Source organism: Canis lupus, chromosome 38 (genome assembly GCF_048164855.1).
Source record: "Canis lupus baileyi chromosome 38, mCanLup2.hap1, whole genome shotgun sequence".
Taxonomy (NCBI): domain Eukaryota; kingdom Metazoa; phylum Chordata; class Mammalia; order Carnivora; family Canidae; genus Canis; species Canis lupus.
In genome coordinates, this window is record NC_132875.1 from 2,157,761 (window position 1) to 2,182,584 (window position 24,824).

Genomic DNA, 24,824 nt, shown 5'->3' on the forward strand with positions numbered 1-24,824 from the left:
GCACATTTCTAGGGACAGCGGAGGGAAAGGGCTTTTAAGGCCAGAGATACCCAACATTTAATTGGAAGATATTGCTGGATTAATCAGTCTTATGTTTGAAAGTGGCACAAATCCAGTTCCAAGAAGCTTAAATAAAAAAGGGATCTTAGTGGGTCACAAAATTTGGAAAGATACTAGGTGAGTTTGTAGCAACTAAGAAAGATTTACAGAAACCAGTGTTGCAGGGGCTGAAAATAGAAACCTGGGTTAACAGTGCCAGATCTCTCGCTCTCTTCTTCCCTCATTCCCTTCTTTTTCAGCTTTGCTCATCTCTGTTTGACTTCATTCTTTTCTGCAGCAGGCAGGACTTGGCTATGTGGCAAGAAACATGGTTGCTGAGCAACCATAAAGAAAGAGCTTTTAGGGGGCCTGTAGGGGTTCCAGTGTGCGTGTAACAATTCCAGGGACATGTTCTAATTAGACTTGCTTGGATTCCATGTTCATCCCTTGCACCAATCATCAGCGCCAGTGAAATAGGGCGCTACAATCAACTGACACAGGTCATGTGACTACATTTTTCCCTGTGATGGGGGAAGGGTCTATTATCAGAAAAATAGAAATGCTTTCTGGGAAGATAAAAATAATAGCTGACTCTGTGTTGCTTTAGTGTAAACCAATCTTTCTTCCAAAAACCTTTCTTTTTTAAAGATTTCAGTTTTTTAAAGTAATCTCTACACCCACCGTGGGGCTCGAACCAAGAGTCACATGCTTGATGACTGCCAGCCAGGTGTCCCCAAAAAGCTTTCTTACAATCAGAATGTTGTATCCATGCAACACTTTTGTGTAAATGGGGCTTTGTAGGCAGAAATTTGGGGGATGATCTGAATCTTCCCTGGGTTTGAGGTAGTAAGGAATAGGGAAATACACACTGGCAGTCAAATGATACATAAACTCAGCTAATTTAGCAGGAACAGAAATTTGGAGTCAAAGGTGACTATGAGAATAAGGCAATAGAAGAGGGCATTGCACTGACAAAGGATGTAGGATGGGGGTTTGAGCCCATTTTCATATCCCTGTGACCTAGATTGGGGCAGATTAACATTATTGACTATTTTTAGGTTCTTCAAAGATTCCCCTACTGACAATCTTTAACTGTAATTCCCCCAATGTAGGTGATGCTTCTTATCTGATTGGCTGGTTTTAACTTCTACTTTCAGGACTGAGCTTCCTAAAGTTGGTCATGAGGGGACCTCTACGGAGTGAGGAGCTTTCAAATTGGCTCCAGATCGGCTCCACCGAAAGCCTACGTCTGGTCTGGGGAAACACTCCTGCATTTGTCCCACCATCTCTGGATGGTCAGTCCTCTGCTCTGTGGCCGTAGGTCCATCTATCCACAGCCTCTCTTCATGGGCCTTACAAACCCCAAACTCCAGAGGACACATCATGTCACTCCTAATGATCTGCTGCTTACGGTTCTGTTGGAGCCTGTCCAACTGCCTGAAGTGAGGGGATGTGCCCTGCCCCATGCTGGGTAGAACACAATATTCCCATAACCCTCTGCAGAGAAATTCTCTCCTTCCTTTCGCTTCAACTTCAACTCCTGGTAGAGGTGAAGGGTTCAGGGCTGCAAAGCCAGCTTTTTCTCATCTTTGTAGATTCCTGAAAATGGGGGTCAGCTCTGTAATGTGGGGAGAGCTTAGCATCTATTGATTTGTTTATGGTTTTTGGAGAATTAGCCCCAATTTAAAAGGAGGGAATCTCACTTTAGGCTCCTTTTCCACATATGTTACCCCACGGAAACCCCACGGATATTGGGCTCAAACCTCCATCCTACATCCTTTGTCAGTGCAATGCCTTCTTCTATTACCTTGTTCTCATAGTCACCTTTGGCTCCAAATTTCTGCTTCTGCTAAATTAGCTGAGTTTATGGATCAACACTAGGTATATTGGTCCCATATTACAGATGAGGAGATGGGTTTAGTGAGGTTACGTGACTTTTCCAAAATCATACAGAGAGTAAGTGACAGGATAGAGTCCTCCACCCCAGGACCCTGAGACCATGACCAGATTTTTCTGACTCCAAACTTTATGCTCTTTTCTGCTTTAAAAACTGATTACCAGCGAGACCTCGAGTCTTGCCATTAATGTTCGGGTTTGGGCATGAGGAGCCTTGGTCAAGGGCTGGCGCCTCTGACTGGTCATTGTGTCCTTAGCCCACTCACTTCTGTGTCCGTGCTTTCCTTTGTGTAAGCTGTGGAACATGACAGTAGTATGGAAATACGTCTCTTTTTATTGTTTCCTTACAGAACTGTGCTGGTGCCAATGTTTGGGGCTGGGTGTAGGGAAAGAATGAACTAGAACGGATGGAACCTGCACTACTGCGTGCCCGTCACTCTGTGATAGGTTTTTACGGCCCGGGTTTAATCAGGATTGACCAACACCCAGGGGCAACGGGTAAGCACGGCCGGCTGCCCACCTGCAGGACGCGGGCGGCTGGGCCTTGAGGACGCGGGCTTAGCAGCCCACGCGGTCCCACAGCCACCGAGGGCCCGCCCGGGAGGCCCCACGGCACAGTCCGAGCTCTTTCCAGCTCGTGCAGCGACCGCTTCAGAAGGAAAGTTCTTCTCAGATGTAGGTACGCTGAGGTTGTTTGGAAAAAGGTAAACAAGGCTCATAAGTTTCGTTTTTATGGTTCCTCTTTCAAAGGAGCCCCGTTTCGCTCCTCTGTCTTTCTCATGCCTCTGGGGGACCCGCAGGAGTTCAGTTATGAGCCTCAAGATCATACGCTCAGGCTCCCATTTCCTCTCCCTGTGGTAGCACCCCGTAACCAGGACACAAGAGTACTGAGAGTAGCACCCAAGACCAAAGAAGGGGGGAAGGGGGACAGGCCAGAAGGAGGGGGGGGGAGAAGGCAAGAAAGGGAGACAGAGAGAAGGCAGGAAGGAAGGGGGGGAGAGAGAGAGAGAGAAGAAAGAAGAAAGAAAGAAAAAAGAAAGAAAGAAAAAAAGAAAGAAAGAAAGAAAGAAAGAAAGAAAGAAAGAAAGAAAGAAAGAAAAGAAAAGAAAAGAAAGAAAGAGAAAGAGAGAGAGATCCCTGGGTGGCTCAGTGGTTTAGTGCCTGCCTTCAGCCCAGGGCGTGATCCTGGGGTCTCAGGATCCAGTCCCATGTCGGGGTCCCTGTGGGGAGCCTGCTTCTCCCTCTGCCTGTGCTCTGCCTCTCTCTCTCTCTGTCTCTCATAGAAGAAAAGAAAGAAAAAAAAAAAGAAAGAAAGAAAGAAAGAAAGAAAGAAAGAAAGAAGGAAGGAAGAAAGAAAGGAAGAAGAAAGGAAGAGAGAGGAGCGAGATGGGGCAGGGAGGGAGGAGGCCTTCAGCGGGCTCCCTCCAGCTCGCATCTGCAGAGTTGATCAGATCAGAAGGCTCGAAGCCCCGGAAAGTTTGCAAATTTAGGCATCATCTGTGGCCCTCAACAGCTCCAGACATCAAAGGGCCCCAAGTCCCCAGCCGTTGGCCCAACCCCAGGACTGCGGTGGAAGGTGAGCCTCACCGTTACCTGTGGAAAAACCAAGGACAAACAGGAAGGATTAAAGCAGGAAATGACTCACAAACCCCAGCAGGCGCTGCTGCCCTCCCTCCTCTGATCCCCCTCAGACGATGGACGGGTTTCCATTGCTTTGCTTATAGGATTTTCCCCTCAATGATGACGCGCTGTCCCTACTCCCTCCCAGGAGGGCTCAGTGTTCCCAAAGCCGCCTCCCTGCCCTCCTGCTCCCATTTGCTCCGCCCGCCCCCTCGGGCCGACTCCAAGGCTCCGTCCATGTCCACGAGCAGGACTAGGAAACAGCAGGTGCAGACTGTATGCACGGTGCGATTGAACGGAGAGGTGAGGGCGCTCGGGCTCCTGGCTTCCAGGGCTTCCAGGGCCTCCAGGAGCTCCCCGGACGCCCTGTCTTTTGGGCTCAGCCCTTGGCCCCAGGCCCGCTCAGAACAGGGGACTTGGGTGCTTCGGAGTTTAAACTGGTCTGCGGACAGAACAGGTGGTTTCGGTTGTCCCAAGGGGGAGGGGGGGGGGACGCCGGGAGGTTCCACAAGCTCCTCTGCAACAACAACAACAAACACCCCCAAACCCGGTTGGCAGCACTCGCCTGAGTTTGCAGAGCTGTGCACCATTATAAAGTATTTCCATTATATGGGAGCAACAAAGGAAATCATCTCAGGGGTGCAGGCTGCTGGCTGTACTAGGATTGGGAAGTGAGGTGTTTTGAGTACCTGTTACCTTTCTAAAAATTACCATATTTAAACCTACGCTCACGTAATTTACTTTTTAACAATGGCTGTGTTCAGCATCAGGTTTGCAAAATTCCTGAAATTCTAACGGTTGACTTGGTTGACTTCCGTGCTGGTGGGCCCTGAGGGGGTGGGGGTGAGAGGACAAGTGAGCTCCCAGGAGGGAAGGGCACAGGCTGGCACCTGAGGAGCACGTCACCGGGAGCACGTCTCTGCCCGTGGCTGGCCCGGGGACCCCGAAGACAGTGATTCGAGGGACTGGCTTTTAATTTCTTATTCTGTGCCGTGCTGCGGACTCTGGCCCTTTCCCTCAAATCTTTAAGTCTTTTAAAAAGTGGTTAAAGAAGACCATGCAAGTGACACAAACAAACTTGAGCACTTCATTCTCCGCTGGGAGCACTGCAAAAGGGGCGGGAGGCGGGACGCTTCTAGAGGATGAAGAGGCAGGAACAAGAGAGCAGGTGCAGAGCCCGGGGTTGGCGGGGTGAGGCCTGGCCCACCGGACAAGCCGAGCATTCCCGGGGACGTGACCCCTGTGTTTCAGCTGCTGCCGTGGCACCGTGGGCAGCGTGACCGCCTTGGGCCTAGGAAGTTATTTCAACAAGCGAAGGAGCAACAGACACACAGACTTGTGTTTGACGGTGCTTTGAGGGCCAGAGGTCACACCGGGGGTGATGAGGCGTGGAGAAGGACGTCGTGGGAGGGGGACGCAGCGGGTGGGAACTCCCAAGCAGAAGCAGTTTGGAGTGAGGGGTTCCCCGGTGAGTCGGGCCCCACTCCCTGCCTGTCCTGCAGTCCTCACAGACGGGGCTCTCCCTCGGAGGGTTGCTGGGCTGGTCTTCTGAGGACAGTAAAGAAAACAGTGACCCCAGAAGGCTATAAGACTTAGAAACACCTGGTTAAGATGTTAAAGAAAACCCTTTATTTAAAAAATAGTTCAAATGAGTAAGAAAGGTACTGATAAATAAGGCCTGATGGTTTTCTTTGGATGCCGGATGAATGAAGGGCTGCTCTAATTCGCACGAGCCACTCTTTCATCCTCACCCCGGAGCCACTGTTCCTCTTGACAGCAGCGGTGCACGGCAATGCGTACTAGTGAAGTTAGTTTGTGCAGCGGGACCCACAGAATGAAGCCCCCTGCCTGCCCAGTGGCCTGGCCCATGTCGCAAGTCTAAACCTAAGGCGGCCTGCACCTTCAGGGGACACCTGTCAGAGAAACTTCACACGCACCAATCGTAATCCTCCAGTTCGGCATCAGCGAGTTTACCTTACTCTAGATAAAAAAGGCCGCTAGTCTTTTTTTTTTTTTTTTTTTTTTAAGATTTTATTTATTTATTTGAGAGAGATGAAGATTGCAAGAGCAAGCAAGAGTGAGGGTGGGAGGTGAGGAGAGGAAGAAGCAGGAGCCGACTCGGGGCTGGATCCCAGGACCCTTGGGACCATGACCTGAGCTGAAGAGGGATGGTTAACCCACTGAGCCACCCAGGGGCCCTGTGAAAAACCCCTGACCTCCGAGCCAAGTGTGCCCTGATTCCACATTGCCTCTTCTAATGCTCTAGAAAACTCGCTCTTGCCAAACCCCCTGGGGAAGGGTCTCCACTGCTTGGGAGACCCTGTGCTTCTCCAGCCGCAGGCTGCCTGCCCTTGAATAAATGACATCAGATCCATTTTTCATTTTCATTTTGTCATTTAATGGTACCAAAAGCAACTTCCAAAAGTTATGCCAGCAAAAAGTATGGTGGAAGTTTTGCTGCCCTCGCAGAAACTTCTGCCGTTCAGTGACCAGGCCAGAGAAGCTGGTGGTAGACAAGAGCCAAGCTGCCAAAGTGGCGGCCACCCTGCCTTTGGCCCAAAGGCCCGAAGAGAGGCCCCCGCCGACCCCTAATTCATATAAACCCAGCAGTAACCGTGTTTCTCGGAGCACAGCAAGAGGGAAACAACAGAGGAGAAGGCGCTGGGTTACCAGAGGGAGGCTCTGTGACTAGAGGAGTAATTACCAGTCCCTGAGAGCTTAGGAGATTGCAGGAGAACCTGAGAGGCCACTGTACTAACACGGTGACAGACGTGGCAGATGTGATTAATCAAGGGCCATCATCTATTTAAGAAGCAGGGTGCTAATTAAATATTCTAGACATATTTCTGTAAAAAAAAATTATAATGAATAGACACCCCTTGAAGATGTAAACTTCAATTATCTGGAAAAAATGGATTGATGCAAATCACTTTGTTACTGATTTTTTATTTCTTTTTAAAGATTTTATTTATTTATTCACAAGAGACACACACACAGAGAGAGAGGCAGAGACACAGACAGGAGGGAGAAGCAGTCCCCATGCAGGGAGGCTGATGTGGGACCCGATCCTGGGGCCCTGGGGTCACACCCTGGGCCGAAGGCAGATGCTCTCAACTACTGAGCCACCCGGGCGTCCCTAATTTTTAATTTTTTAAAAAGCCATCCATAACCACTTTCCTAATTTGTCAGAGTCGTATGTTTGAATATTAATAAGAAGTCTAAATCATGCCTCTATGCTTTTTCACTGAATGTTCTATTTTCACCTAATTTTCAACTTATTTACAACCGAATTCATAAATTCTCCTGTGAAATTACAGAAAAAAAAAATACATATCTTGGTCTCTGCCCTCAGTTCCAGACACAGGATTCCTAAATCCCTTGTGATTTCGTAAGAGTTAAGAGCACGAGCGGCATCTTGTAATATTCGGTTTTCAATCCCAGTTCCTGACCCAGGGCTCCTAAGTCCTGGAATGTCCTGGGTGGCGGGAGTGTCTTTTGTCCTAATGACTCTGGGTGGCTTCTGGAAAGGGGCTGGTCATCAGAAAGACCACACCTTGACTAGAAGCTTGGTGTGTGCAGCCCCAGGCCCATCCTCCGGGAGCGGGACAGGGTCTAGAGAGTGAGTTAATGACCTATCGGTCCTATGTAATGAGGTCTCCATAAAACCCCCCAGAGTGGGGGCTTTGGAGAACTTTCAGGTTGCTGCACCTACGGAAGTCCTGGGAAGATGCCGCACCCGGTGAGGCCCCTTGTGCCGTGCCTCCTTGCCCTCAGGCATCTCCTCCCCTTATAAGTTCATCTGTATTCTTTATGATAACTTTTTATTTATTTATTTATTTCAGAGAGAGAGAGGGAGAGCGGTGGGAGGGGCAGAGGGAAAAGGAGAGGAAGTAAGAGCAGGCTCCCCACTGAGCAGGGAACCGACGTGGGGCTCCACCCCAGGACCCTGAGACCATGACCTGAGCTGGACAGATGCTAACTGACTGAGCCACCCAGGTGCCCCATCATAGCTTTTTATAATCACCCGGTAAGTGTAAGTACGCTTCTCTGAGTTCTATGAGCCGTTCTAGCAAATTATTGAACTCAGTGAAGGGGTCGGGGGCACCTCAATATATAGCCGATGGGTCAGATTATAGGTGACAACCTGGGCTTGCAACTGGCACTTAAAGTTGGGGTGGGGTAAATTTGTGGGACTGAGGCCTACCCGGTGCCATCTGAGTCTGACTCCAGGTGGTACCTGAACCGGACTGAACTGTGGGACTCGCCCCTGGTGTCCCAGAATTGCTTGGTGTGTGGAAAACACCCCCACACAATTGGTGTCACAATTGGTGCGTGCAGTAGTGGGGAGAGTAAAGGAAAAATACAGGAGTGTCTTCTAGTAAATCTCTCAAGCTGAATTCTGCAACCCAGCAAGTTGTTTTTGTGTCACAATCACCAAGCACGAGGCCTTGGATTGCTCTCTGAATAATCCTCCTTTATTTCCTACGCGTCATCAGTTTTAAAATTCTCAGTGTTTCCTTGGTTAAGACCGTCTCTCCGTGTTGATCCTCCTGGCTGACCTTTATCCTCTTACACCCACGCTCTTTCTTAGCTCTCTAACTACTAGTTCCCGGTGTCCCGACTCTCTCCAGACTATCCTGTAACTGACTGTCACCACCTAAGACTTTTGAAACCCTCTTTGTTCAATGTACTGACGGAAAGCATGACATTTGCTCTTGTCTTGGATTTTAGTGCTAGTATCTCTCTATTTCGTGGGAACTTGGGCAAGAAATTTAGCTTCTAAGCCTCAATTTCTTCACCTGTAAAGTGGAAATAATAATAGTGCCTAAACCATAGGGCTGTTGTGAGGATTAAATGAGATAATCTGTATAGTATGAGCCCGACGCCTGGCACCTAAGTGGTTTCTCTTCCACCTCTCTGACACTTCTACCTTCTCACACTTCTTTATTGTTAGGTCTTCCTCTTCCAGAGGCGATAGTCTGCTTTGCCTCTCCTCTGTTCAATCTATATCGACTCACCGTGGGACCACATTTGGTCTCAGGCCTTTAAGTATTACCTACATGTTGATGGTTTTCAGGTATAAGTTGTCTATCCCTCCTGGCATTTCTAGACAGCTGACTTCTTCAGCTCCAAACTTGGGATATATGAAACAAAAACAAAAACTCACCACGGAGTTTTCCCTTGGACCCTGAGTTCCTTAGCCTGTCTGCCTTCTCTCCACCTTCATCATCTTTGTTTTATATATAATGTCTAGGGTTTTACATTGTACTCAGTGGGAAGAATAGAAAAGTATATCAACTTTATCTTGGTGGACATGTCTACTGAGTTTTTTTAAATTAAAACTTTTTAAATTGTGTAAAAACACATAATACAAAATGTACTCTCTTCACCATTCTTTTTTTTTTTTTAAGATTTTGTTTATTTATGCATGAGAGACATAGAGAGAGAGAGAGAGAGAGAGAGAGAGGTGAGACATAAGTAGAGGGAGAAGCAGGCTCCACGCAGGCAGCCTGACTTGGGACTCAATCCCGGGACCCCAAGATCATGCCCTGAGCTGCAGGCAGATGCTTAAGCGCTAAGCCACCTGGGCGTCCCTCTCTTCACCATTCTTAAGTGTACACATTCACATTATTGTGTAACAGATCTCTAGAACATTTTCATCTTGCAAAATTGAAACTGTACCCATCGAACAACTTCCCATTTTTCCTTGATGGGATATTCAAAGCATGCAAGGGAACAACCCATTATGATTTAAAATGTCAGCATATTTAAAAAAGGAAAATTTATGCTTAAAATTATTAAAAACGTAAAGTAAAACCAAAAAACAAGATTTTATAAAATTTAATTTCCAGAAATGATACGTAAATTGCTGAAATTAAAAACTCAGTAGATCTCCAGCCTTAAAATGGAAAGAAATTTTGTCACATGTGACAACGTGGATGAGCTTTGATGATATTATGCTGAGTAAAGGAAGCCAGTCACAAAATAATAAATATTGTAAGATACTTATAAGAAGTATCTGGAATCATTGAAATTAAGGAAACAGAAAGTAGAATGGTGGTTTCCAGGGGTGATTTGTTATATAGCAATAGATAATTAACACAGGTACCATAAATATTTTACTAGTTTAAGGCTTTTAAAATATAAATCTATCCTTGTTAATCTTGATCTAGTACCTTAACTTTCTCGACTCAGAGCATTATTTTGATCACCTTCTCTACGCACAAACTAGACCTTGTCAATTATCAACTAGAACTGTTCCACCTGTCTGAAATACTGAGCTGCTGTATCCTGCTGTTTGACCACAGGTTCGTATCCTTCCATGTCTTGTACCATTTCGCAGTACAGATTATAAGCCTCATCAATAACCCTCTCATTTTCCCCCAGTTTGTCTCCTTCCTAGCCTCACTTTGTTCTCCCACAATTCCCTTCCCAGTAGTCGGCCTATTGCTTCTCTGTATGCTGAACATCTGTATCATTAGGGAACTCTTCTTGCATCCCATATGGTATTGGTGAGGCTGTTGGTCTTGTGGCCTAACCACCTCCACCATGAATGTGGGCCCCCGCCTGGCCATGCAAGCAATTCATGTTGGGGATTAATGTGGACACTGTAAGAGAAAGAAAGGGTCAAGGCCAGCCTATGGGGTCATGTGCTCTAAGGAATACCTAAAAATGGAGCTGCTGGAAGTTGTCTTTCATACTTGGAGAGATTTGAGAATGAATAAATCCAAGCAGAGGCAAGCAACGCTTAGAGATAAAGATAGTTTTTCTTAAGATATTGTTTGGATTATGGATCTTTCTAGACCTGATGCCAATTTTATCTCTTGGATGTTCCAGATATATGAGTCAATAAATCCTCTCCCCGCTTTTTTCCCTTATAGTATTTTATAATATCCCCACCCCCCAAGTTTGGCTTTATTTTTGTAGTACAGAAATTATTTGGAGCCATTTTGAGACAGACGTCATTGAAGTAAAGGCTCTGTCAAATCAAAACTGCATTTTGGGACATAAAAGAAGCTTCTACATTTACCTAATGTTTTTGTTTTTTACAACCAAAAGCATCATGACTAATATACCTGCAGAGCCCAGACCTCTGTTTCAGTTATGAACACATTTGGTTGAAAACCACCAGAAAACACAAAGACGTGTCCTATGTAAATACGGGTTTATTTGTTCCACATGGTAAGAAGCCTGAGGCAAGGCAGTCCAGAGCCAACAACTCAGCCCTGAACACAATCAGGATGTATGTTCTTTCTTCCCTTCTGTTCTGACTTTCTTACTATGTTGACTTTATCCTCCTACTTGTTGCCTCAAGGTCACCAAGTGGCTGCTGCTTCGCCAGGCCTCATGACTGTGCGGTAGACACTAGAAGGGAGGAACAGGAGACTTATGCTTATGTCTTGTTGATGCGTGGTTTCCACTAGCTGCAGGGGAGCTGGGGAATTAAGTGTTTAGCTTTTACCGTCTCTCTGTTAGAGGCAGGCAAAAGGAAGATGGGCTGGAAGTAGACAAACTCAAGTTGATAGTTTTCAGGATCCTCCCACTACACACGACCTCTTTCCCTGCACTGTAAGCCACCAACCATCTCCAAGTTCTACAAGCCACTCTGTAGTTGAGTGCTGAAGGTTAGTGGATAAAAATCACAGAATTGCAGAGAATGGAGCCCCTACAAATGAATGGTATTTAGTATCATGTAGGTATTGAGAGCGGTTTGATAGTTCTTTTTCATTTTAGTTTTGTTAGCTTCCTCTCCTAATCCCTTTAATTATTTTGCAAATCTTTTAACCTTCCTTATGCCCTCTTTTCATATTCCCTTCACTGTCAACAGATTGCAGTCTCTTGCCTTCTGAGAAAGTAGAGGCCATAAAAATATAAAGTCCCTCAATTTCCTATAACCAATCCTTTCCTTCTTCCTTTGCTCCTTTCAGTTTTTTTTTTAAACTTTATTTATTATTTGAGAGAGAGAGAGAGAGAGAGCACAAGCACGGGGGAGAGGTAGAAGTAGAGAGCCTGATGCGGTGCTCAATCCTAGGACCCTGGGATCACGACCTGAGCCAAAGGCACATGCTCAACCTACTGAGCCATCCAGGCGCCCTTATTTGGGCTTTAAAAATCAGAATTTACAATTGTGGTTTTAACCTTGCCCATATCCATTATGCTACAAAATGTTTATTTCATTCATTATATCTCACTCATTATATCTCATTATATCTCAATGTGGTATCATTTGGTAGTGGGTCCACCATAAACCTTTGTTGGATGCTATTGAATCCTCTTTGCAAGACTGCTGTATCAATGATCCTCTACTGGATCTTTCACTTCTTCCTCTTTTACCTCCTTTTACTCTATAAACAAACTCAAGCTTTTCCCTGCCTATAACACAGAAATCCTAGAACAAAACCTTCCTTCTCATGTACCTGCATTTACCCCCTGGCCACTAACTAATTTCCCTCTTTCTCTACTGAACCAAGCTCCTCAAAACAGTAATCTCCAATCTCAGTCTCTACCTCCATATTTTCCACATATTCCTCAACTCCTTGCTCAGTAGCTTCAACCCACCCTATCAAGGAAACCGTCTTTGCCAAAGTCCCTGATGACTTCCTACTCACCACATTTCTATATTAGGTTTTCTGCAGAATTTATTTATGTGCTTCCTATTTTTTCCCTTTCCTTGAATTTTGTGATACTAGGATTTTCTATTTTTTCTAACTCTCTGTTAATTCCTTTTTTGTTCTTCTGTTGGGATTCTTCTCCACTGTGGTATTACTCAGGGGTCTGTAAGTGACCATCTTCTCTTTTCACTATAGACACATTCCTTGGGTGATCTTATCAATACCATGGCTTCAGCTGTCACCCAGATGCAAATGGTTCCCAAATCGTTTTCTCCAGAAAGTGATATTTGAGCAAAACCCAGAAGGAGATGTGCAAATGAGCCATGTAAATATCTGGAAGAACGTCATTCCAGAGAGTGAAAATAGCCAAGTGTCAAAGTTCAAGTAAGAATGTTTGGCATGTTTCAAGAATATCCAGAAAGCCAATGTGGCTTATGCTGAGAGGTGTGGGGAAAAATTAGTAGGAATTGAGGTCAGAGAAGTAAGGTGGAGAGGAAGATCAAGTCACATCAGGTGTTTTGGACCATTTTAATGGCCCTAAGTTCTACTGTGAGTGAAATGAAAAGCTATTGGAGGGGTTTGAGCAGAGGAGTGATACTTTCTGATTGAAGTTTTAAAAGGATCACTCTGTGTTGAGAGTAGATTGAAAAGAGCAGGATGGAAGCAGGACTGCCTGGTTCGGAGGCTATTGCAGTAATTTAGATGATAGATGATGGTGATCTGGATCACAGGAGTCACAGTGAAATGGCTATAATGGATCTATTTTATTTTATTTATTTTTTAAAAAAGATTTTATTTATTTATTCATGAGAGACACACAGAGAGAGGCAGAAACACAGGCAGAGGGAGAAGCAGTCTCCATGCAGGGAGCCCGATGCGGGACTCGATCCCGGGACTCCGGGGTCACGCCCAGGGCTGAAGGCAGATGCTCAACTGCTGAGCCACCTGGGCATCCCTAGTGGATCTATTTTAAAGGGAGAACCAATAACCTATGATGACAGATGGGATGTGGGGTCTGAGAAATAAGGACTCAGACATTTTGTACTGAGAAACCGGAAGGATGGAGTTGTAGTTTACTGAGCTGAGGAACGCTGTGGGAAAAGCAGGTCGGGAGAAATATTAGGAGATTGGGTTTGTACCAACTAAACATGAGATGGTGATTAGAAGACATGCAAGGGTAGAAGTCTTGAGGCAGCTGGATAAAGGATGGAGTTTAGTTGTCAAGGGAACTGAGATATGCATTTGGCAGTCATTATCCTATAGGTAGAATTCATACTTATGAGGATAGATGAGATCATCATCAGAATGAGAAAAAATAGAAAAGAGAAGTATTCTAAGAACTGAGCCTTGGAGTAATCTAATGTTAACAGGCAGAGAAGATGAGCATGAGCCAGTGAGGGAGACAGAGGAGTGGCCAGGAGATGGGAAGAAAATCAGGAGAGGTGCTGTCCTGATAGATGACTGAAGAAATGTTTCAAGAAGAAGGAAGGGATTGACCAAATCAAATAACGCTGATAGCTCACGTAATTTGAGGACTGAGTATTTCAATGGATCAAGAGGGTGGGAGGAGAAAAGTAGGATTTTTTCTGTGAACAAGAGAAATAGAGCAGTAACTAGGAAGAGAAGTAGGATCAAAAGAGTTTTGTTTTGTTTATTAGATGGGAGAATAACATGTCTGTAATCTGATTGTAATCTGACGGGAAAGATCTAATAGAGGGGGAATTTGTTAAAGCAGATTTAAAAGGGGAGAATTGCTGGAGCAATGTCCTAGAGCGGGTGAGAGGAGATAGGTGCATGAGTAGAGGAACTGTCCCTCACTTGACACAGTTCATTAAATTCATCCATAGTAACAAGAAGATGAAGAAAGATACAGAGGAAGAGAAGACAGAGTAGGATACAAACGAAGCGTGTTATAACGGAAGCTGTCAAAATACTCTTCAGACAGCTTGCTTTTTTCAGTAAGGAAAGCTTTTTTCAGTGAGTAAAGATAGTTGAAGAAATACTAGAATGTGGTGCCTCCTACGATTTCTCTGCCCTCACCTCCTAATTGTTTAGGAGAGTGAGAGAACGAACAAGAGAAATACAGAATAATCACTTGGTAACAATGAAGTTAGGGATCATAAATTTAAATGAGACTAATCATAGCAGGATTGTGTACCTTTTTTCAGCTAGTTTTGCCAATTCAGGCATGAATGAGCCCAAGTTGGAATTAGGCAGTATTAATTTTTTTTTTTTTTTGGCCAGGAAATACAATTCAAAATGGAACAAGGGAGTGAAATGAAGGGTGTGTGGGAGGGAGTGATGACAATGACTTATTATTGACATTCAACTGGGTAAGGAGGAAAGTGATGCCCTGACGGGCAGGAGCAATAGTGAAAGGTAATTCGATCGATGGACTATTGGTTGGGGCATGGAGGTAAAGGGATTACTGGAGATGCAGCAAAAGAAGGAGTGAAATGGAAAGACAGAAGGTGGGATTTAGAGAGAGTAGGATGCTTGAAACTAAGATTACAGAAAGGCTGTAGCTCTTGATACTAGGGTATTGACTACAGGAGATGTCTAATCAGCAGAAATACAGAAACAAATCAGGTTAGGGGACAAGAATCACAAGAGGAGCCAAGCCAAGAAACAATAAGGAGGAACCAGAAAGATAGAGGAGAAGACCAGGATGGTCTGAAAAGCTGAAAAGCTAATCCAGTGAAAGGAGTGGAGGACAAGGTTATTGGAGGAGAGGAGGCCAGGGATCTGAAAGGTGAGGCTAATGGAAGGAACACGTGCATGGATAGAAGTGTGAAAGGAATAGTGTTGAAAAGTGTACAAGTCAACGAGGAGCTAAACTCAAGGAGTTGGGGAGGGGGTGGTGATCTGAGGATAGCATGTGACTCTAATAGGAAGGATGGTGGTTGCACAGTCTTATAACATGAGATTCAGAGCTAAAATTGTTCATTGCATGGTCATGCATGATCTCCTGCTTAGCAAAGTTTTTTTCTTAAGTTTTCTGCAGAATTTGTCATCACTTCCACTTTCTTGAAACTCACTTATCTTGAAGTGTTGTGACTGAGATCTGTTGGCTCTCCTACCTCTCTGTCAATTCCTTTTGTTGTCATCTGGTGGGTTTTCCTTCTCAGGGGTAACTTCTCAGTAACCCAGGCTCCCGCCATGCCCCTTTCTCTTCTCACTGTATGTGTACTCCCTGGATGATCCCACCAACCCCATGGCTTCAGCTGCCACCCAAATGCATGTGGCTTCCAGACCTGTAGCTCCAGCCTCAAGTGGGCTCTCTTGCTCTAGTTTTCTATTTCTGACTGTTCACTAATAGAATTTGGATGTCCTTCAGGCAGCTTAAGTTCATTCAAGACCGAATTAATTATTTTCTCCAAACTTCCTTCTCTTCGTTTTTGAATTTCAGTCAATCGCTGATATATTTGACTCATCGTAGTCATATGTCTCTTCCTCCTCTCCCATATATAGTCAAGTCACCGATTCCTGTGAATTCTATTTCTAAAGTCTGAGTTCTTTATCTGAATTGTCAGCACTGATTAAGTCTGACACTTTGCCTTCTTCAAACCTACATCTGTACAATAAAAAGTTGATAAGAAAAACAGAAAGGCACTGCCCAACTTCATGGAAGTCTAGGACATATAGTTCATTAGATGTTCTGTTTCTGTAGCACAGGAAGGTGCATGGAAGGAAGATAGGATGGATGTTGAATGGCAACCCCCCACCTTGACAAGTCATCTTGAGATCCAGGACAGGGCATGTTCTAGGTTGAGAATTGGTCCTGTGTGTGTGCGTGTGCGTGTGTGTGTGTTTCTCCACACCAGATAAGAAGTTTTGATTGCAGGTTACTATTTGTAAATTTTAAAAAATATTCCCCTCCAAAAGTTGCTACCTCAGAGAAGCCTTTCTTGATCACCCTATCTGGGTAGGCTTCTCCCTGTTATTCTCTAATTGTTCCTTCATCAGTTTGCCAAAAATTTGTAGTATGTATTTGGTTTCACACACTATTCTGAGTGCTAAGAATACAGTGAAGAAAAGGGACAGGGATGCCCGGGTGGCTCAGCAGTTGGGCGTTTGCCTTCTGCTCGGGGCATGATCCCTGGGGTCCCGGGATTTAGTCCTGCATCGGGCTCCCTGCATGGAGCCTGCTTCTCCCTCCGCCTGTGTCTCTGCCTCTCTCTTTCTCTCTGTGTCTCTCATGAATAAATAAACAAAATCTTAAAAAAAAAAAAAAAGAAAAGGGACAAAATCTATACCACCACTGAACTTAGAGTGTAGTGGGGGAACCAGGCAAGACCTGTATAGAAATAAATAATATATTATTCAACAGTGATCTATGCTTTGAGAAAACAAAGGGTAATAGGACAGAATGAGTGGGAGTGGGGAGGCTAGGAGCAATTTTAAATTATAGGATAATCAAAGAAAATGTCTTTTTTTAAAAAAAATTTTATTTATTTATTCATGAGCGACACAGAGAGAAGCAGCAACATAGACAGAGGAAGAAGCAGGGTCCCTATGGGGAGCCTGGTGCGGGACACGATCCCAGGGTCCTGGTAGGACCCTAAGCTGAAGGCAGATGCTCAACCACTGAGCCACCCAAGAGTCCCAGAAAAACTCTTTGATATGAATAGTGAGAAGAAGCTGGCTACACAAGGACCTGGGGTTAGAGATGTGCACCGAGAGAGTAGGAAGTATAGAAGCCCTGAGGTCGTAGAGCCTAGCAGGTTCAGTGACATTGCCAGTACCTCTGAAGGACTCATTTATAGAACTTACCACAGAGGTAATCGTGTATTTATTTGTTTTTACCCACCTATATCTATTATATATTTGTTTAGGGTTTGTTATTTCCATGATCCCTGAGGACTGAGGCCCTGTCTATCTTGTTAAAAGTTAACACCTAGTCCCTGGCACCAGGGAGCAGTTAAATGTTTAATAAATTAATGAATAACTAAATAACAACTGCTTAATAAATGCAGTTACTTGTAGGATCAGCTGTTGGAGAGGTGCATTTTGCTTTCTAAATATAAACCTGTAGCACTGACTATGTCTTTTCAAACTTCACATTCTGTTACAAGCAGGCTCCTGTCTTGCATGCTTCCTCTCCTGAAAATCTCTATTGTAAGAAGTAAAAAAAAAATTTTTTTTTGTTAAGGTTTTATTTATTTATTCATGAGAGACACAGAGAGAGAGAGGCAGAGACACAGGTAGAGGGAGAAGCAGGCTCCAGGCAGGAAGCCTGATGTGGGACTCGATCCCGGGTCTCCAGGATCAGGCCCTGGGCTGAAGGCGGTGCTAAACCACTGAGCCACCTGGGCTGCCCAAGAAGTTAAAAATTTAAGTTACTTTCCCCTTTGTCTTAAATTGCCATGAACTCAACCTATGCTTTGGATTGTTATCAGATCCCAAGAGGGGCTTTGGTAGGGATTTTCTCCTTTCTTTGAGTCACTAGGAATGTTAAGGATATATAGTCTATGGAAGTGAATAAAAGGAGAGAGAAAAGCAGAATTTAAGGTGATTATGGAACATCCAGGAAGTGTCCAGTGAGTAGAACCTAGGGAAATAAATCTATTTATGAGATAAGAATCCTAAGAGAAGCCAAGCCAAGGGGAGGTAAAAGGATCCAGAAAAGCAGGGGCGAGGGCTGGGATGGCATGTCATACTGAGAGCTAAAAAGAGGGGAACTTCAGGGGTGGAGAGGACTCTGTAATGTCAAGTGCTGCAGAGGGCACCAGCATGCAGAGGAAAGACCCTTGCACGTGTATGTTGGTGCTTCTAAGGGGGCAGCTTCAGAAGCCTGTTGGGATCAAGTATGAGGAAGTGAAAGCTTTGGACATAAGCCACTCATTCTAGAGGGAGTCAGAGGTCAATGACAATGTCCCTTTCCTTCTTTTCTACAGGAAGTGTCTTTAGATAACCTCTAGGAAGAGGAAAACCAGGGATTCAGATGTCCTGTCTCAGGTTGAGAAGTCACTTCTCAACCCATTCTCATCATTGTGAAATTTAGCATGAAATGACTGCCTTGAGACCCTGGAGCAGGGTTACCCCCTCTCTGTTCTGCAGCCATCAGCGGCGATCTCCCTCCTATCAACATATACACTGGGCCCTGATGGAGGTTCAGTGTTTTTTTACTCAAAGTTTTAGAAAAATGTTCTAAAGCCACACGGGGTCCAACTATTGGTTTGGGGATAGCTGGGGGGCAGGGGGTAAGGGAAATCAGGCATTGTTACTTTGCCCCACTTGCTAATTTGCTTCTTTAACCAGTATGGAGTGGGGCAAAGCTTCATGGTTCAGGCTAGAGGTTGGAAGCTTCAATATTTATAGATATCAGGCAGATCAAATAAACAGGTGAGGTGGGCAGGCCAGGCCAGGGATGGAGTGTAGCGTGTGAACCCCACTGAGAATAGGATAAATGTCCCTCAGCACCCTGTAGAAATGTACTCCTGATGTGGGCAGAGCTCTGGAAAGCATTTTTAAAGCAAAGTGAGAAATGAAGATCTCTAGGTAAGTTGTCTCCGTTTTTCATGTTATGAGCTAAAAATTAAGGTGAAGGGGAGTGGGGGATACAGGCCTCCAGTTATGGAGTGAATAAGTCAGGGGTCGAAAGGCACAGCACAGGGAATGTAATCCATGGTGTTGTAATACCACTGTATGTGGTAGTTGGTAGCTACTTGTGGTGAGCATAGTGTAATAGTAACAACGAAGTTAAAGTACTGGGGGGCCAAATATCTGTAGGTAGGGTCCTGGTCTCCAGCTACTTGTTTGTGATTTCTGGTTTAGGACTTAAGAAAGTATGCCGAGGGAATACTTTCCTCATTCCTCGCATCGTTACTGACTCCTGACCCCTACAACAACCCCATCATGGTTCCCAAATCCCTCTTATCAGCCATTCACTATGATTGTTTCCCCCTCCACTCTTATGTGCTGGGTCAAAGGGAGGCGGCAGGTGGGCTAGGAAAGGGGCCTATGGCTAGGAAAGGGGAAGAGCTGGGGAGACTCACCTGCAGTTCATTCTCTAGTCCACAAGTATGCCATCGCGTTCTCTTAAAGTATCTGAAGATCAACACATTACCTCACCAAGAAGATTCAATCTCCTCTCAAAGATGACCCCATGTAGTCTACATGTGCAAAAGAATGTTTCTGCCAGTAAGTAGACTGGGACTGGGGTCCCCCAGGGAATTTAGAAATACTGCTGCCTGAGTCCCAGCCTGGAGTAAGTAGATGAGTACCTCTGGACAATGGGCCCTACGCTGGTGGTTTTAAAAGCTCCTCCTGTGGTTCAAATGAGCAGTCGAGGGTTGAGAACCACTGGATAGGTGATTACAGAAACTATGTAAAGGGTGAGAGTGTTTGGATTAGCTGGGGGTGGGGGGTGGGTAAAAGCATCAGTGGTTGGAGCAAAGGTCCAAAGAGAAACTGTGTGGATCTGTGGTGCGCTGCATGGTTCATTGGCTTTCTCCTATGGATGTCGCAGGTTGCGCTGGGAAATCAGGAGGGGGCACAGGTAATCCTTTGGATTGGAGGCTGGCTCAGCAATAGGGAAAGCTAAGGAGGAGAGCACAAGAGTGTTAACAATGACTTTATCGATCTGGGACAGAGAATGGAAGCTATTCAGATAGAGACTAAGGGTTTGGGTGACTTAAAATGAATGAAGGAGGGAGGAAACGCCAGTGAGTATAGGGGGAATGTAAGGAAGAGGAAGAGAGATCATTTCAAATTTCAGATTTCAGAGGCCATTGTGATGAGATAGTTTGGGGTGTGCCATCCTGGTGTGACTCCACTGAAGAGCCATCCCTCTGTACACCAGGAGCCCCCTCTGGTGTTCCCAGCATTCCCTACATTGATCATCTGCTAACAATCCTAATGTCATTTGTTCTGTATCCTGGTCCTTCCTCTAGTCTATAAATTCCCTCCTCCACTTTCATCTACCAAATTACTTCCGATCTATTGTTTGCTCGCTTATTCAACAAGTATTTATTGAACGTCTCTTTTGATAGACGAGGTACCATGTGAGGTTCTGGGGACACAGCCTCTAATCTCTTGGAACCTAGAATGCAATGACATGGGTTAGATATATCAAACACAAAATTACGTAAATGCTTATTAAATTACAATTTGTATAAATGGTTGGAGAAACAGAGGGAGCTATGAGACTGTGTCGCAGGAATAGGGAAAGCGAGGGTGTCAGAGAAGTCTTCTCTGGAGAAATTATGTAGAAGCTGAGTCCCAAACGATGACTAAGAAGAGGCTAGCCTGCGTGTGTGCGTGTGTGCGTGTGTGTAGAATATATCGCAGAGGGAATTGAATATGCAGAGGCACAGAAGCAGTTTGCATTATTCTAGGAGCAAAATGAAAGCCAGGCTGAGATGCTATGGAAGGAACAGAGATATAACAAGGGGTCTTGTAGTTCATGCCAAAGATTTGGGACTGCCAGTGGGTGTCACTGGGGGTTGCTTAAAAGGGGAGAGGACTTCTCTTTCATGATCTTTCTAGGACAACTCTTCCCTCAACCAAAGCAGCTTAATGGTGATGCAGTTTCCTCCATTCTGCAATGAAAACGTTGAAGAACAAGCTTACTTTCTGGACAAAGAAAGGTTTTTGTTTTCGTTTTGTAGGAATTTTGTAGGCACTGCATGTTTTCTTCCCTGGCTGCAAAATGCATTTTCTGTCTCTTGGGAATGGGGCATCCAGGTCTTAATGTGTTTACCTTCATAACAATAGATTACTTACAGTTGGCTAATTCCTTTTGTTCCCCACCAGAAAGGAAAAAATGATTAATTATATGGTGAGCGTTGGGTGGTCTTCACGCCTGTAGAGGGGAGATGATAGAGAGTGTCCCATAACAATGGTACCATTTACTGATACAAGAAAGAGTAGTAGAAGAGCCTTGAAGAAGGAAATCCAAATTTTTTTCTTCTTTTTCTTTTTTGACATCCTAAATATGGGTTAGACATTTAAGTGGAGATGCCAAATAGGCAGTTAGTGCTGTAAGCCAGGAGGCCAAGGCTAAAGATATAGATTTGGGAATCATTAGCATATAAACAGTATTAAGACCACGGGGATGGTTGACGTCATGCAAGAACATGTGGTAAAGAAGTGAAAGGGGCCCAGATTTGAACATCAGCTCCATTCTTTACTGATCCTGCAGAGGAGAAAGAGATTCGGAAGGAAACAGAAGCAGCTGGTAAAGAAGGAGGAAAATGTGGGGGGAATGTGGTATCACAGAAGCCAAGAGAAGAGAGTGTGACACTGATAATAAATATGGGGGATGTTTAAAAGTTTAAGAAAAGATAAAGATCAAGAAGTCTGTATTTTATTACCTGGTCTATAGTGACATGTCAGCTTAGTTTTTCTTACAAGCTTTTTCCCCACTTCTTAGATATTCATGAGCATGTCTAGTTCTCATTTTAGTACTGACCCTCCCCAGTGCTGTCCAGCTTCAGGGTGGATGCTTGTAGACTTCCTGCTCTAGATGGATTAGCATCCCTTCCATGACATGATCTCTAATTTTCTGGCTGGTTTTTGGCATCCTCGATATTGAAAACGTTTCTCTACCTGCCCCGATTTCACAGATTATTGTTCTTTCCCTCTGAAGGAAGTCTTCCTTTTTTTGGTTAGTTCCCTTGGTGTGGAAGGCACTCTTTTACCTACCCAAAGAGATTTCCTCTAAGCTTGCATGGCATGGCAATAACTCTCTTCTCTTTCCTCTAATGCCTCTACAGCTCTGTTCCTAGAAGTCCTTCCTTCTTCTTGATCAAATTTTCTCGGTCTTGTCCTATTCCACTGACTGATAATGTAGTTGATAGCCAGTGTGTAAGAGTAATTTAACTTGGATGACTCATCTATTGCTTGTAGCCACTATTTTGGCTATTTCCTATTCAAGCTCCCCCATCCCCTCCCCCTGAATCTTGAGGTCTTAAGAGCTGGTCTCCAACACATAGTTTCCAGCACATAGGCTCTCTCTCCTCAACAGTCCTGGCCTGCTTAACATTTTTTGTTTAACTTTAAAAATGGATTTGAAATTTATTTTATTTTATTTTATTTTAAAGATTTATTTATTTATTCATTCAGAGAGAGCGAAGAGAGAGGCAGAGACACAGGCAGAGGGAGAAGCAGGCTCCATGCAGGAAGCACGATGTGGGACTCAATCCTGGGTCTCCAGGATCACACCCCAGGCTGCAGGCGGTGCTAAACCGCTGCGCCACTGGGGCTGCCCTGGATTTGAAATTTAAGAAGAATTTTGTTGGTTTAAAATAAAAAACAACACACTATTACTGCGGCTATTTAAATAATTCAGAAAGGAATGCCTGGGTGGCTTGGTGGTTGAGGGTCTGCCTTTGGCTCAGGTCATGATCCCGGGGTCCTGGGATCAAGTTCTGTGTCAGGCTCCCTACAGGAAGCCTGCTTCTCCCTCTGCCCATGTCTCTGTGTCTCTCATGAATAAATAAATCTTTTTTAAAAATTTTATTTATTTTTTGAATAAATAAATCTTTAAAAAATAATTCAGAAACATATAAAGGAAATCATGGGATATAAAAGTTGGGGTATCTCACAGAGGAGACAGGTAAAGGGATTGTCAAAGGCGATAGCAAAAGGAGCCCCAAGATAATGACTTTGCATCAGGCATAGAAAATAACCAGCTCAGGGGCACCTGGGTGGCTCAGTTGGTTAAGCGTCTGCCTTTGGTTCAGATCATGTTCCCAGGATCTTGGGAACAAGTCCCACATTGGGCTCCCTGCTCAGCGGGGAGCCTTCTTCTCCCCTTCCCTCTGCCTGCCACTTCCCCAGCTTGTGTGCTCTCAATCTCTCTCTCTGATAAACAAACAAACAAATAAATAAAATCTTTTAAAAAAATAACCAGCTCAGGGTGGAATAGGAAGTCAGATGCCCCAGTAGGGATGCCTCTAGAAGACATAAAGCTGATAAATTATTTAACACAATTAACTAGGTGGAAAATTATATTGAGAATTGCTTTTACAGAGCTAATGGAGAGCATGGGAATATAGATGTTCAGAGAAAACAAAGCAAAAAGGAAAACGAGGCAATTAACTCCATGAAAAACTAAAAGTGCACAAGGGGGGAAATGTAATCATAGTCAGTTCTTGGCTCAGCAATCAACAGTATTTTCCATGGTCATAATGATGAAAGCATTTGCATAGGTATTCAGCCAAAAATGAGCTGTCTTCATGTTAGGAGGATAGAGCAAGGAAAGAATGAATCTAAACAGATAAGAAGTCAATAGATTGTGTGTGTGTAGAAGGGGAAGTATGGAAGAGATGAATATAAAATAAGAGACTGTAGTTTGTTGTATGCATTTTAAAACACTATTTGACTTTCAACTATTTGTAGATAAAACATAAAAATTAATCAAAAGCAAAAAAAATGTAGCACAACTGTATGTTCTGATATTGGAAACTTATTTAAGATTAAAAAGTTTTTTAAGTGACCTCCACACCCAACGTGGGGCTCTAACCCACAACCCTAGATCAAGAGTCATAGGCTCCACCAAACTGAGTCAGCTAAGCACACCTTAAGAGATATTCGTAAGAAAAAAAAATTCATTCTGGTAAAGAAGTTGTTCTTTTAATAGGGAAGCATTTGTGGCAGTTATCTTGGGGATTGTAGGGGATTTTTGTTTGTGGAATGTTTGAATTATTTATAATGAACATGGATTTTTGTGATCAGAAAAAGACACATTGAGAAAAGATGTATGTATTAGAGTCACATCGGCTAGATGATGGAATAAGAGGGCCCAGCACTTGTCCTCCCAAAGGAACACCAATTAGCAGCCAATTATGGACAGATATACTTTTATGAGCGCTCCAGGGTTTCGTGGAGAGGTCCTAGCACCCCAGTGGAGCACAGAATCTGAGAACAGCTCCATTGCAAAGGGTGCAAAGTTTCCTTTACTTATGTCACCCACTCCCCCAGCTGGCACAGCTCAGTGGCCGGAGAGACTCTTGGGCCTGGGGTTCCCCGCACAGGAGACACAGAAAGTGAGATGTGTCTTGCCTCCCCAGCCTTCCCGAGAGGGTCGCTTCTGTTGCCCAGAATGCTTACAGAACGTGCATTTCTGCCTCATTGAGGGGCAGCTGAGAACAAAGGAAAGAGGCTGGGGCTCAGGGCAGGTGACACGCGGATCTGCAAAACCAGCCCGCGGACCGGGTGGAGCCCTGCAGACGGCGTCCCAAGGGGCCCCCATGGACGGGACCCCATGTGTGGCCCTACAGCAGCACACAGCTCGCTCCCAGCGGCTTGGCCCTGCAGGATGGGGGAACGCACGTGAGGGCTGCCTCCTTGAGCAGGGAAGGAGGATGCGGGAGCTGCACTGTTATCCCGGAGGCTGCATCCCGCTCTGGGGAGGATGGGCTGGACTCAGCACCCCGCCACCTCTGCTGAGTGAGGAGCAAGGTGTGCAGATTCAGCTATGCCCGAGGAGTAAGTCCCAGAGGCCACTAAGCATCCTAGCGCCTCTAACTAACCATGTCGACTTACATACCTAAAAGTTTGCTAAAAGGATGGGTCTTAAGGTAAGTGTTCTTCTCACACAGAAAACTAAAAAATTTTAAAAATAAAAGAGGTGAGAGGAACCTTCTGATGGTGCCAGCTATGTTTATGGTACCGATTGTGGTCATGGTTTCACGACTGTTTCCTTACCTT

At 44.8% G+C, this 24,824-nt stretch overlaps 2 long non-coding RNA genes across 3 annotated transcripts in view; one reads left to right on the top strand and one right to left on the bottom strand.

Annotated features, from left to right (window-relative positions):
• LOC140626995 (uncharacterized) overlaps positions 1–24,824 on the top strand; it is a 33,620-nt gene continuing 8,796 nt past the window's right edge. Inside the window, exons 1-3 of one of the 2 annotated variants that reach the window (XR_012025969.1) lie at positions 1–539; positions 1,197–1,481; positions 2,286–2,433. This is a non-coding gene — a long non-coding RNA (uncharacterized lncRNA). The remainder of the gene's footprint in view (positions 540–1,196; positions 1,482–2,285; positions 2,434–24,824) is intronic. The other variant, XR_012025968.1, reaches the window with a different exon arrangement.
• On the bottom strand, positions 10,704–19,944 carry LOC140626880 (uncharacterized). Its single transcript, XR_012025871.1, has 2 exons — positions 19,166–19,944; positions 10,704–10,920 (listed from the first exon to the last, which is right to left on the bottom strand). It is a non-coding gene; the product is annotated as an uncharacterized lncRNA (long non-coding RNA).